Below are 10,107 nucleotides of genomic sequence, written 5' to 3'. Positions count from 1 at the left end.
ACAATTCGAAAATTGCACTCGTGATTTTTTTGTTTCGAATTTTCCTCGTCCTTTCGGACTCGGAAAATTAATAACAAAAAAATCACTCGTGCAATTATATTTGAATTGCACTCGTTATCATGTGATTACATATCCCTTACGGAACTTCCGCGCGTTTTAAATGCATCGAATTTTTCATTGAAATTTGAGTTTAATTGCAATTTAAATGTAGTGAAACCTGGACCTGGACAAAAATGTTAAACGAATTTAAATCGCATTGCTAGAGTAAAAACTTTGTAAATAAAATGCATCATGGAATAGCATACAGTATGCACTTTAATTGCATTGAAATAACATTTGAAAAAATAGGATATATAATTCATTAGGATTTCATTTTAACTGCATTTACTTTTTTGAACAATTTTATAATTTTTTGATACTTCACAATTACAAATACATTTTTAACATGAAAAAGAGAATTGAGGAAAATTATAAATACATTTTTAATGAACGGCGTCAAAATTAAAATGCACTTTAAATAGCGGACAAGATTTCAAATGAATTGAAAATCCAAATTTAAAATGCCTTTTCAATATCCGAAATATTTCTTATAAGAAAGATTTTTCATAAGAATCGAGAATTTGTAATGCATTATTTTTCTTTTCTTTGTAAGAATACCACTACCAGTATTCGGGTCCTTTATAGGGATTTTATCGGGGCATTTTTTAATTATTTTCCGAGGTTTATCGATGCTTGTAAGGGGTATACATTGTTGAGCTGTACTCGATGGGTTATTGGTTAATATTCACTCAGATTAACTGCGTTTTGAGATACAGGATACAAGTCTAATCGTTTGACTTGCAAATGGAATATTTTATTTAGTAGAATAAACAAAATTAAAGTTAAAATTTACAACGAAAATTCTAATAAAAGATTAAAAATTTAAAAAAAAATTTAAAAATTTGAAAATAAGATGGCGTCTTCGTCTTTTGTTTGGTATATCGTGATTTTAATCATCCTTCAATTGTGTGTCCGTATTCCGTCGGTATATTATGGTTTTACCTGAAAGTTAGAAAGAAAATAAATATTAATAGATAAATTTTGGAAATAACATTGGAGAATTTAAGCCAAGAAGAGAGACTCTTCCTAACATAGCTCATGGCCTGACGGACATGTGACTGACACAACTGAAAACTTGGCTTGTTAAAATAAAACTTTTAAACATCAATTTTCTCAAATCTTTTGTGTTCTAATTGCTCGTAATTTGATCAAACTAAACCGCCAATACACAAAACAATTTAGCTAACTAATTTCCTACAATTATCAATGGAGCAGAGCAATTTACCCAAATTATTCGAAAAAAATAAATGTATTTTAAACGTATCTAAGAATTTTGAACGTAAAAAAATTGTCACAAATTTTTACAATTTTGGTTAAGTTTCTTCTGCATTGAAGAATAAATCAAACATCAAAAACGATATTTTCTTTGTGATAAAAACAAGATTTCTGTCCTTATTATTGTGAACTAGCTCAACTTACAAATCCATAGAAATACTGTGCTAGTCTCGTTTTTACAAGTAAGACAGAAAATTAGACCCTAGATTTTCATTTTTTTTGTCAGACAAAAAACTTATGATTAGAATCAGAAAAAAGTTGCGCCATTATTGTGAAATACTATGATATGTGATAACAATAACATCAAAAGCTTTTGTTCATAATTTGCGGAAAAATTCATCCTACTTCAGGATCATGCGCTACTTGCAACTAAAAGCTAACATATTCTGTTATCTTGCGCGTAGAGCTTCTAAAATGGCTGCTACGCGCTCGCTTTTACAAGTTTTTTCGAATATTTAAAGTATTTGTTGTTAGACAAATATTCACTTTTTGTCCGATAAAAAACTTATCGAAAGTTTATCTGGTTCAGAGAAAAAAAGTTTCGTTATTAATCGTGAGGGCGGCTGGGTCACTAAAATTTCAAAATTTTAAATGATTTCCCGACCCGCCCTGCATTGTGCACAAAAAGCTGTATTTGATTTTTTTTAAACTCGTGCACTGGTCGTGCTCTCAAAAAGACAGAACTCCTGAAAAGTACTTATCTATTTTCTGACATCATTTAATTTTGAAACCTACCACAATGAACTGTAATTTTTAACTCATGAAAAATAGCATATTCAATGACATATAACATTATATATTATTTTCAGATCCATTTCCTGACACCCCACCAGTGACCCTGTTAACAATTTAACAGCTGAAGATGCCAATGGGCCTGGGAAAACCGCTTGAAAAGTTTTTAAATGAGTGGGGATTTCAAATTCTAATGTTTACAGCTCAAAAATCCAGTGAGGATGGCCTCAGTGTCTCAATGTTTTTTTCCCAGCGGCAATAAGAGCTCTTGATTTCAATTCAATGGGGTTTTCAATGGGGATCAGGAAATTTCATTTCAGGGTATTTTTATCCAGCCAGCTTTTCAATGGGGGAAATTTCGGGTATTTTTATCATGACCATTTTTTGGCGGCTTTTTCCAGTGAGGAGGGGTCCCACCGAGTTTGTTTCTAGGGGTTGTTTCCTCTAGCTTGTGAACAGCTGCGAGAGAGTTAATCAAGGAGGAGATTTAACAAAACATGATAAACATGGATTAAAGATTTAAAATCGATGGCGAAATACTGTACTGTCATCAGTGTGCCTTATTTTTGACGATTACGATCTTCATTGTAAGGGTGCGATTTTGCGATAGCCGCATTCTTTTGTGGCTATATTTTTACTTAAAATATATTAGGTTGCATTTAGTCTCGTGACTATTTACTCTGGTATTAATCTTTACTAATTTATCTTTTTACTTATTTTTTGGTTTTAAAAAATTAGAAAAAAATGAATCTCAGCAAAAAAAATTAAAACAGTATGGAATGGAAAGTGCATTTTATTTGTAAAACTATTTGAACTGCATTTTTTTTGTCAATTCATCAGCATATCGAAAAATTTAGTTTAATTGCGTTTAAAAAATGGAATAAAAAATGCATTTAATTTGTTAGAGCATCTGAATTGCATTTTATTTTAGTGAATCCGTGGTTCACATTAAAAATATAATTTTACTACGTTTAAAAAAGTTAATGGAAAATGAATTTAATTGAAACAACATTAGAATTGTATTTTCTTTGCTCAAGTTCAACGTAATCTTTTATTATACATTTATATGTAATTTAAAGTCTAGAATTTAAATACATTTTGATACCCAATGAATTAGAAATTCATCAAAGTTTTGAACCTAGAATTTTATTCTATTTTAATGCATTCTATATTCGTTTTCAATGGAATACGAGCATTTAGTTTCCGTAAGGGATACTAATTTTAAGTTAGAGAAAGTGATGAAATTTCAGGGAATTTTAATTATTGAGATATATAGGTAGTTATTTCTTTTTTTTAAGTGGGCAGCACCATTCTGCTTGAATTTTAACATGTTTCTAGATTATCGATAAAAATCCAGAATACACTTGAACATCTGAAATTTTCAAGGATGCAAATCCTTTATCATTTTCCCAACGTATTTTTTCTAATATTTGCATCTTTCTCATATGAAAATTATACGAAACTGTACTTTATTATACTTGATGAAATGATAATTTGATATTCATTGTGAATATTTACGCGACTTTCAACTGTAGTTTAACCCGAAATTTTCCCAAGTCAGCTGCTTCGAATATTCTTCTGCAGGTTTTCTAATTCACAAATACTATATCCCTTTTTGCACTCGAAGTCATGCGATAACTAGTACATATCACATTTTCGTCGCAACATATTGTGTGGAAATCTTAAATTTAGATAACATATTTTTCAGAATATTAAGCAGATATTCGACAAGAAAAATCGGATATCGAAAATTATTCAGTCGAGCTTGATGATATTCGACGAAGCGAAGCTGAGTCGAATATCATTAAAGCGAGACTGAATAATTTCGATATCCGATTTTTCACGTCGAATATATGGTTTATCGTTCACCAATTATTTTATAACATTTTCGAACGTTTTACTATCTTATTATTACGGATGTCAATTTCATTGCTTTTTTTCTCTTTAATTACAAAACGTTCGAATTTCCTTTCTCTTTTTGTTAAAAAGAACTTTCTTTTATCTGTTTTTATTTATGTGACATTTAAATAATTATTTGATCAAAAAACTATTTTCTTGATACTCGCTGCTACAGAAGAGATATTTTGCTATCGGATATCTAAAAATATTCGACAGTGCGTTTTGCTTAGAGGTGGACGATAAATGTAAATGTTTAAATTACATACCCTAGTCACAAGAATGTTTGTCGTACAATAACGCACAATATCTCAATTTGACACGAGGCATGAAGGAGTTTTTTATACACAGTACACTGTTATTTACTAAACAATCAACGGAAAATAGATTACAAAATTCCATATTTGAGAATAAAGCTAAATATAAGCTAAAAGTAATAAAATTCACATTTTATCATTCAACATTTACCCAATAAAATGATGGTCAGAGGTAAAGGTGATTCGTCTGCGGCGTTCTTGAATTCACAAATATTTCTGTAACTTTTGAAATCACTTCCACAAATCCAATTTTCTTCATCGGAACATTTTTCTTGTGGTCGGGAAAATGTATATCCATCTGTAAATAAATTGAAAAGATTTTAACGATATCAAATTCGTACTCAGGGCCCATGACATGAAATTGAAAGTGCAGGGTCAATGAATATAGAGTCTAAGGAAGCACAACCAAAAATCTTTGCCCCCTGGTACTCGATGCCTCTACGTTTGATGCTCGACAATTAAGAGAGGATCAAGCGTAAGGAGAGAGTAGGGCCCTGCTCTTCCCCTCTTCTCCTGCCAGGTAGACAGCTAACGAAATAGAAGTTTTCGGTTCGCCTCCGACTTTGGTTGCATACTTACTTACTCTACTTACTTAAATTGAAAAAGATCACTAAATTTAAAATACCAGATTTTTTTACTTATCTTCTGCCAATCGCCTCATCTTGGTCTATTGTTTTTGCCGGATTCTGCTCTTTCTAGCCTTAAAGTAATCATGTATATGAGAAGCTTTTAATTGAATTTGATTACCTGAATTTTGAATCATGAAAGATAAGCAAATAGCCATCAATACAAAGATTTCTGTCCACTTTGAAGACATATTAGTGACTCTGAAAATATCTGTATCTGTCCTGCTTATAACTTTTATCACTAGATTTCAAGTTCTTGCTGAAGATTTGGTATAGGGCAAAGCTATTTATTCGTTTTGTATGGCCCATACAAAGTCGTAATATGATGGAAGAATAAGAGAGAAACGCGACAGATGAAAAATGGTTTCAATTTTCTCTTTGCGAATCGATTGGCGCTATCTCAATTTTATTGGAATGTTTGCCGTAATAATTTTCACATTTTACTCATTTTTCTGAAAAGGATTACAAATTTTCCCAAATTCATCTGTTTGCTCAAAGTAATAAGAAACATATCTCCGACAAGTATTTTTAAAAGGCGCTGTTTGACATTCAAACAAAAACACCTTCATCAGTGAATTTTTTAAAACCTTTCACCCTCGTGAGCCAGGACCGGTAAATGATTCTGCGATGTAAAGAGAGGCCAGTGCCGTAACGTAAAACTGGAGTAATCGTTTTAAATCTCCCGTCAACGCGTCCGCATCAGAATCATCAATAGCGTAAGAGGGCTAGGTAAGGCCTAGGGTCGAGGGTGAAAACCTTTTGAATGGGCTGGTGTACGCCGCCTTAAATCTTTTAAGTTCACCCGAATATGGCCATCTTCGCAAAACAGCATACATCGAAAACTCGAACGAACACGAAAAAATCATCCTGCATTCTCGAAAGCCTCTCTTATTCGCAAACGATGCTCCCATGGGTAAAAAAAGAAGTCAGCAGATCCCAACTTTGATTTGACGATGGGCGATGGCCTTAACAGTGCGGAAGTGTGTGAGCTAGTTGGTCTGTTGATCCTTGATACGGTCGGTAAAAAATAAGGTCACCTTTGCAAAACAGCACACCTACTAAAGCCTAGTGACAACCCATTTGGTACAGTACGAGATCGAGCGAAGGGGTAGACTAGTAAACTAGTCGTTGAAAACAGACCCATATACAAAAAATCAAGCTCCAAATAAAAAGAACCGAAGGGATGAAGTTGCGTCTCTTTTTTGGATTTTATTTTCCTTTTCTCTCACGCGCGCTGAATATTTAATTAGTGTTTACATTATTTGATTGACAGTTTTATTATAAGGTTATAAGTAATAACCGACTAGTCTACTAGTCTAGCGAAGGGGGCCTCATTGAGAGTGTCGCAAACATTAAAAAAAAAAGTTGTGAGATTTTAAAAAGGAGCATATGACATGAGGAGAAGAAAAATTAACTAAAGAAATTGTTCGAGCACCATTCCCTTCCCTGTCCCCAGGCTTTTCCTGTCCCGCATCTTTATTGCGGTGAACTTTCTCTCTCGAATCGGCATATTTTCTTGCCCAGCGTCCTTCTTTCTCCCCCCCCCCAGTCCCCTACGGACCGCCCTCCTCTAAAGCAGAAGCCGTTGGCGGATTTGGTGGGAAATGGGCGTTGGTCCGAAATAAATGTTACGCAACTTTCGATTTCGCTGCTACACGAGATCAAAACAAACAAAATGGCGGACGAAAAGGCAGCAAAAAAAATAAAATCTCTCGAACCCGTTGATTTTAGTTTCTTACGTCAAGAAGAAACACAGACTCAAAAACTGAAAAGAAAAATCAAAGAAAATCCACTTGTCCCAATAGGTATATTTATCAATTTTTGTTTCATATTCTGCCTCATTTCATTTTTTAACTGTTGTGAGTTTTGGTACTTTTTCCGTCCCCAAACAATCTCAAATTATATCGTACACAGAATCAATAAATGGTTCAATCAATTAAACACAATAAAAGGCAATCGAATAATTTCAAGTATCGGCTCAAACATTTGAGGTAATTTTGTTCTTTAGATAAAAGGCAACACCTCCATCCAAACGTAATCAAATATTATACCCAGAATTTGCCGTTCAATTGAATTGCTTCTACTACTAGTAGTAGTTTGATTGTATAGACCTTTTTTTAAAGAGGCCACCCTGTTGAATAATTATGTAGTCCAGCAGAAAAACAATGATAAAACCATGCATAATTATTACAAGATGCATGATACAGTAATTATGCATGATACAGTAATTATGCATGGCTCTATCATTGTTTTTATGGCTGGACTACATAATTATTCAACAGGACGTCCTCTTTGAAAAAAGGTCTATTCCATTATGTTTGATTCGCTCAATATTCATTCTCTTTATTTGCTCTTGTACAGTAGGTTTGCTCTTATCTAATTTTCTGTGGCTGCCCAATCATGATTTCTTCAGTTAAGTCGAGTTTGAAATTATTTTGTATTAGAAAAATGGTTAAAATCAGTCAAAACGCAATTTACCTAACCTCCTGAGTTTGTCTTTGTTATGCTAAAATATAACAAACCTTTGTCATGTTGTCTATTTACAAAAACCTCCAATCGCAACTTCTCTGCCTGTTTCTCTTTAAATGCCGTGTTTTAAAATTCCTCAGCTACACAGAGCTACATACATGTACAGACAAGGTTTTCTCTGGGTTTTTTCAATCCCGGGATTAAAATTAGGAGGGCGGTCCCGCCTGCTTATTTTCCTTTTGACGTTGAGCTTCAGGGTACTTTAAAGGGCTACTTAGACTACACAATATACTGACGAACAACATTCGGCTGATGTAATTTGCGGACCGAAATAAAGAGGAAAACAAAAAAGCCTTGGTTGGATTTAGTTGGAAAATATGCAAAACATATATGCAAGTTTGCACAAAGATTAGAAAGACAACAAAGTATCTTAGAAAGAAGTATCATAATAAGAATAATATGACCATTGGTGTTTTATTTGTGTTTGTATATATTATATTGACCCTGACTGAAAATAGAATAAGTATTACAGATTAGTAAGGAATATATCATGACCACCATTATCAAAAAGGTATATTGAACTTGATGATACATTTAAAAATAACTATTTATAAAAGTAAATAGTGTTGACAAATATAAAAAACTCGAATAAGGGAATGAATGTATTATAACTGTAAAGAAATTATTTAAAGTCATTATCAGAGGTATTGATTGAAATTGCATCATCGCTATGCACTTTATCTAACACCTCCTTGGTTGCTTCATCTTCCTTGGCTGATATTGGTTTTTCCTTAAGGACGACCCTCCGTTTGTCGACTTGGGTTGACATCTTCTTCTGGCTTTGTCGAGCCAAGTGGCGGTAGTATTTCTGTTGTTTCTTTGTTCTTCTGTGTAATTTTGTCTTCCCCATATCTAAGAACAAAAGAGTAGTTTAGTCAACACATCTCAATGTAGCGTTTTCGCGTCTTTCGCACCCTTGTTGATACCCTTTGTGGAATAGGATCCATCCTTGTATCTGGTAGGGCAGGGATGTCATTTGGTAGAGGATCATGTTGGATAATTTCTCCGTCGTCTTCCTCCTCGATGAAGCTTTTTGCTGCTTCTTCTAGATCTCCAGTGTTTGGTATTTCTTTGTAAGGGGCTTTATCCTGTACGGGTTCATTAAAAGGAAAGTGATGTTGCTTGACGTCGTCAAGGTGCCTTAGTAGAGTTCTTGCCGAATTTAGATCTTTTAATAGTACGTTCTTCATTTCTTCGTTTCGTTCCTGAACTAGAAATGGCGAAGGAAGAAATATGGGATCGAACTTGGACCTCCTTGTCCAGTCCCTAACAAGGACTAAATCCCCAGGAAGAATGGTAGACTTTTTCCTGTATTTTGAGGCGTTAGTTGCTTCCTGTCGTTTGCATTTCTTCTCCTTGTCTGCCTCTCGTGCATTGTCCACCTCCTCGTTGGTGGATGCCTTTCGGGGAAATTTGTGTTTCAAGCCATCCCTGAAGAGCATGTTTGCTGGTGGTATACCTGTTGCTGGGTGTGGTGTTTGTCTATATGTTTTTAATGCCTCTCTCAAGGCTTCTGCCTCGTTTTGTCTGGAATGCCTGTTTATTTTCATTGTCTTTCCTACTGTTTTCATAAAGGTTTCTGCAGGGTTTTGGCTAGGGAAATATGGCGTTGAAAACCTAGCAGCTGTCCCAAGAGTTTCATTGAATTCCTTCATTTTTTTGCTGTTGAATGGTGGGCCATTTTCCGATATCTGATTTTCCGGGTAGCCATACTCATCAAATATTTCCTCGAGCGCTGGAATGACCTTTTCTGCTTTAGTGGACGTTACTAGCTTAGCAGCCGGGTATCTGGATCCTAGGTCCTGTACGACAACTATGTGTTTCGAAGAAGGCATAGGTCCAAATAAATCCACAGCCACTGTTTCCCAGGATTTGTTAGGCACCTTATGGCTTGTTATGGGCTCTTTGGTTTTTTTGTCAACAAAGATTGCACAATCTTTGCATGAAGTCACAAACTTTTTAACCTTGTTATACATTTCATGGAAGAAGAAGTGGAATCTGAGCCTTCTCTCGATTCCGCTTTGTCCAGGATGTGAGCCTCGATGTGCTAGTTCTATGGCCAGGTTATGTAATGATTCTGGCAGAACAATTCTGTCATCTTTCAATATAATGCCATTGGCAACCATTGTTAATTCCTGCATGATAGGACCGAATCTTTTTGTCTCCTTGTTTGTGTTTTTGGGAATTTTCGAGTAACCCATTCTTAGACACCTTTGAATTTCATTTAGGTTTCTATCCGCACTTGTTTCTTTGGCTATTCTTGTTAATGTAATGTGGTCCATTACTTGTGTTGTATGAAGTGTATAGAGTAGATTGTTTATATCATTACACTCCTTTCGTTGTGCAATGGGTAGGCTTAAGAGCCTCCTTGCATGTCTGCTCATGTAGTCAACTTGGTTGAGTGAGCCCTTCTGATATCCAACAATGAAGGGAATATCTTGGTGATTCAATTTTATCCGCCTGGTCCTGATTGAGCCATGACGTCGTCCGTTGAATATGTGTATCAAGGGTTTATGATCAGTAATCACCTTGATAAGTGCCGGCGAACCAACAACATATTCTCGGAATCGTCTAAGGCCAAAATCAAGACTAGCCGCTTCTAAATCTAGTTTGAGGGCAACTTTTCTCTGATA

The 10,107-nt window shown here is 34.7% G+C and overlaps 1 long non-coding RNA gene across 1 annotated transcript; it reads right to left on the bottom strand.

The window, feature by feature from the left end:
• Positions 1-4,339: 4,339 nt before the first annotated feature.
• LOC136812152 (uncharacterized) lies at positions 4,340-5,288 on the bottom strand. The gene is made up of 2 exons (XR_010847319.1): positions 5,067-5,288; positions 4,340-4,617 (listed from the first exon to the last, which is right to left on the bottom strand). It is a non-coding gene; the product is annotated as an uncharacterized lncRNA (long non-coding RNA).
• Positions 5,289-10,107: the final 4,819 nt, after the last annotated feature.

The sequence above is a fragment of the Clytia hemisphaerica genome, unplaced genomic scaffold (genome assembly GCF_902728285.1).
Source record: "Clytia hemisphaerica strain Z4C2 unplaced genomic scaffold, Clytia hemisphaerica genome assembly, whole genome shotgun sequence".
Lineage (NCBI taxonomy): Eukaryota > Metazoa > Cnidaria > Hydrozoa > Leptothecata > Clytiidae > Clytia > Clytia hemisphaerica.
This window is presented reverse-complemented; position numbering and strand designations above follow the sequence as displayed.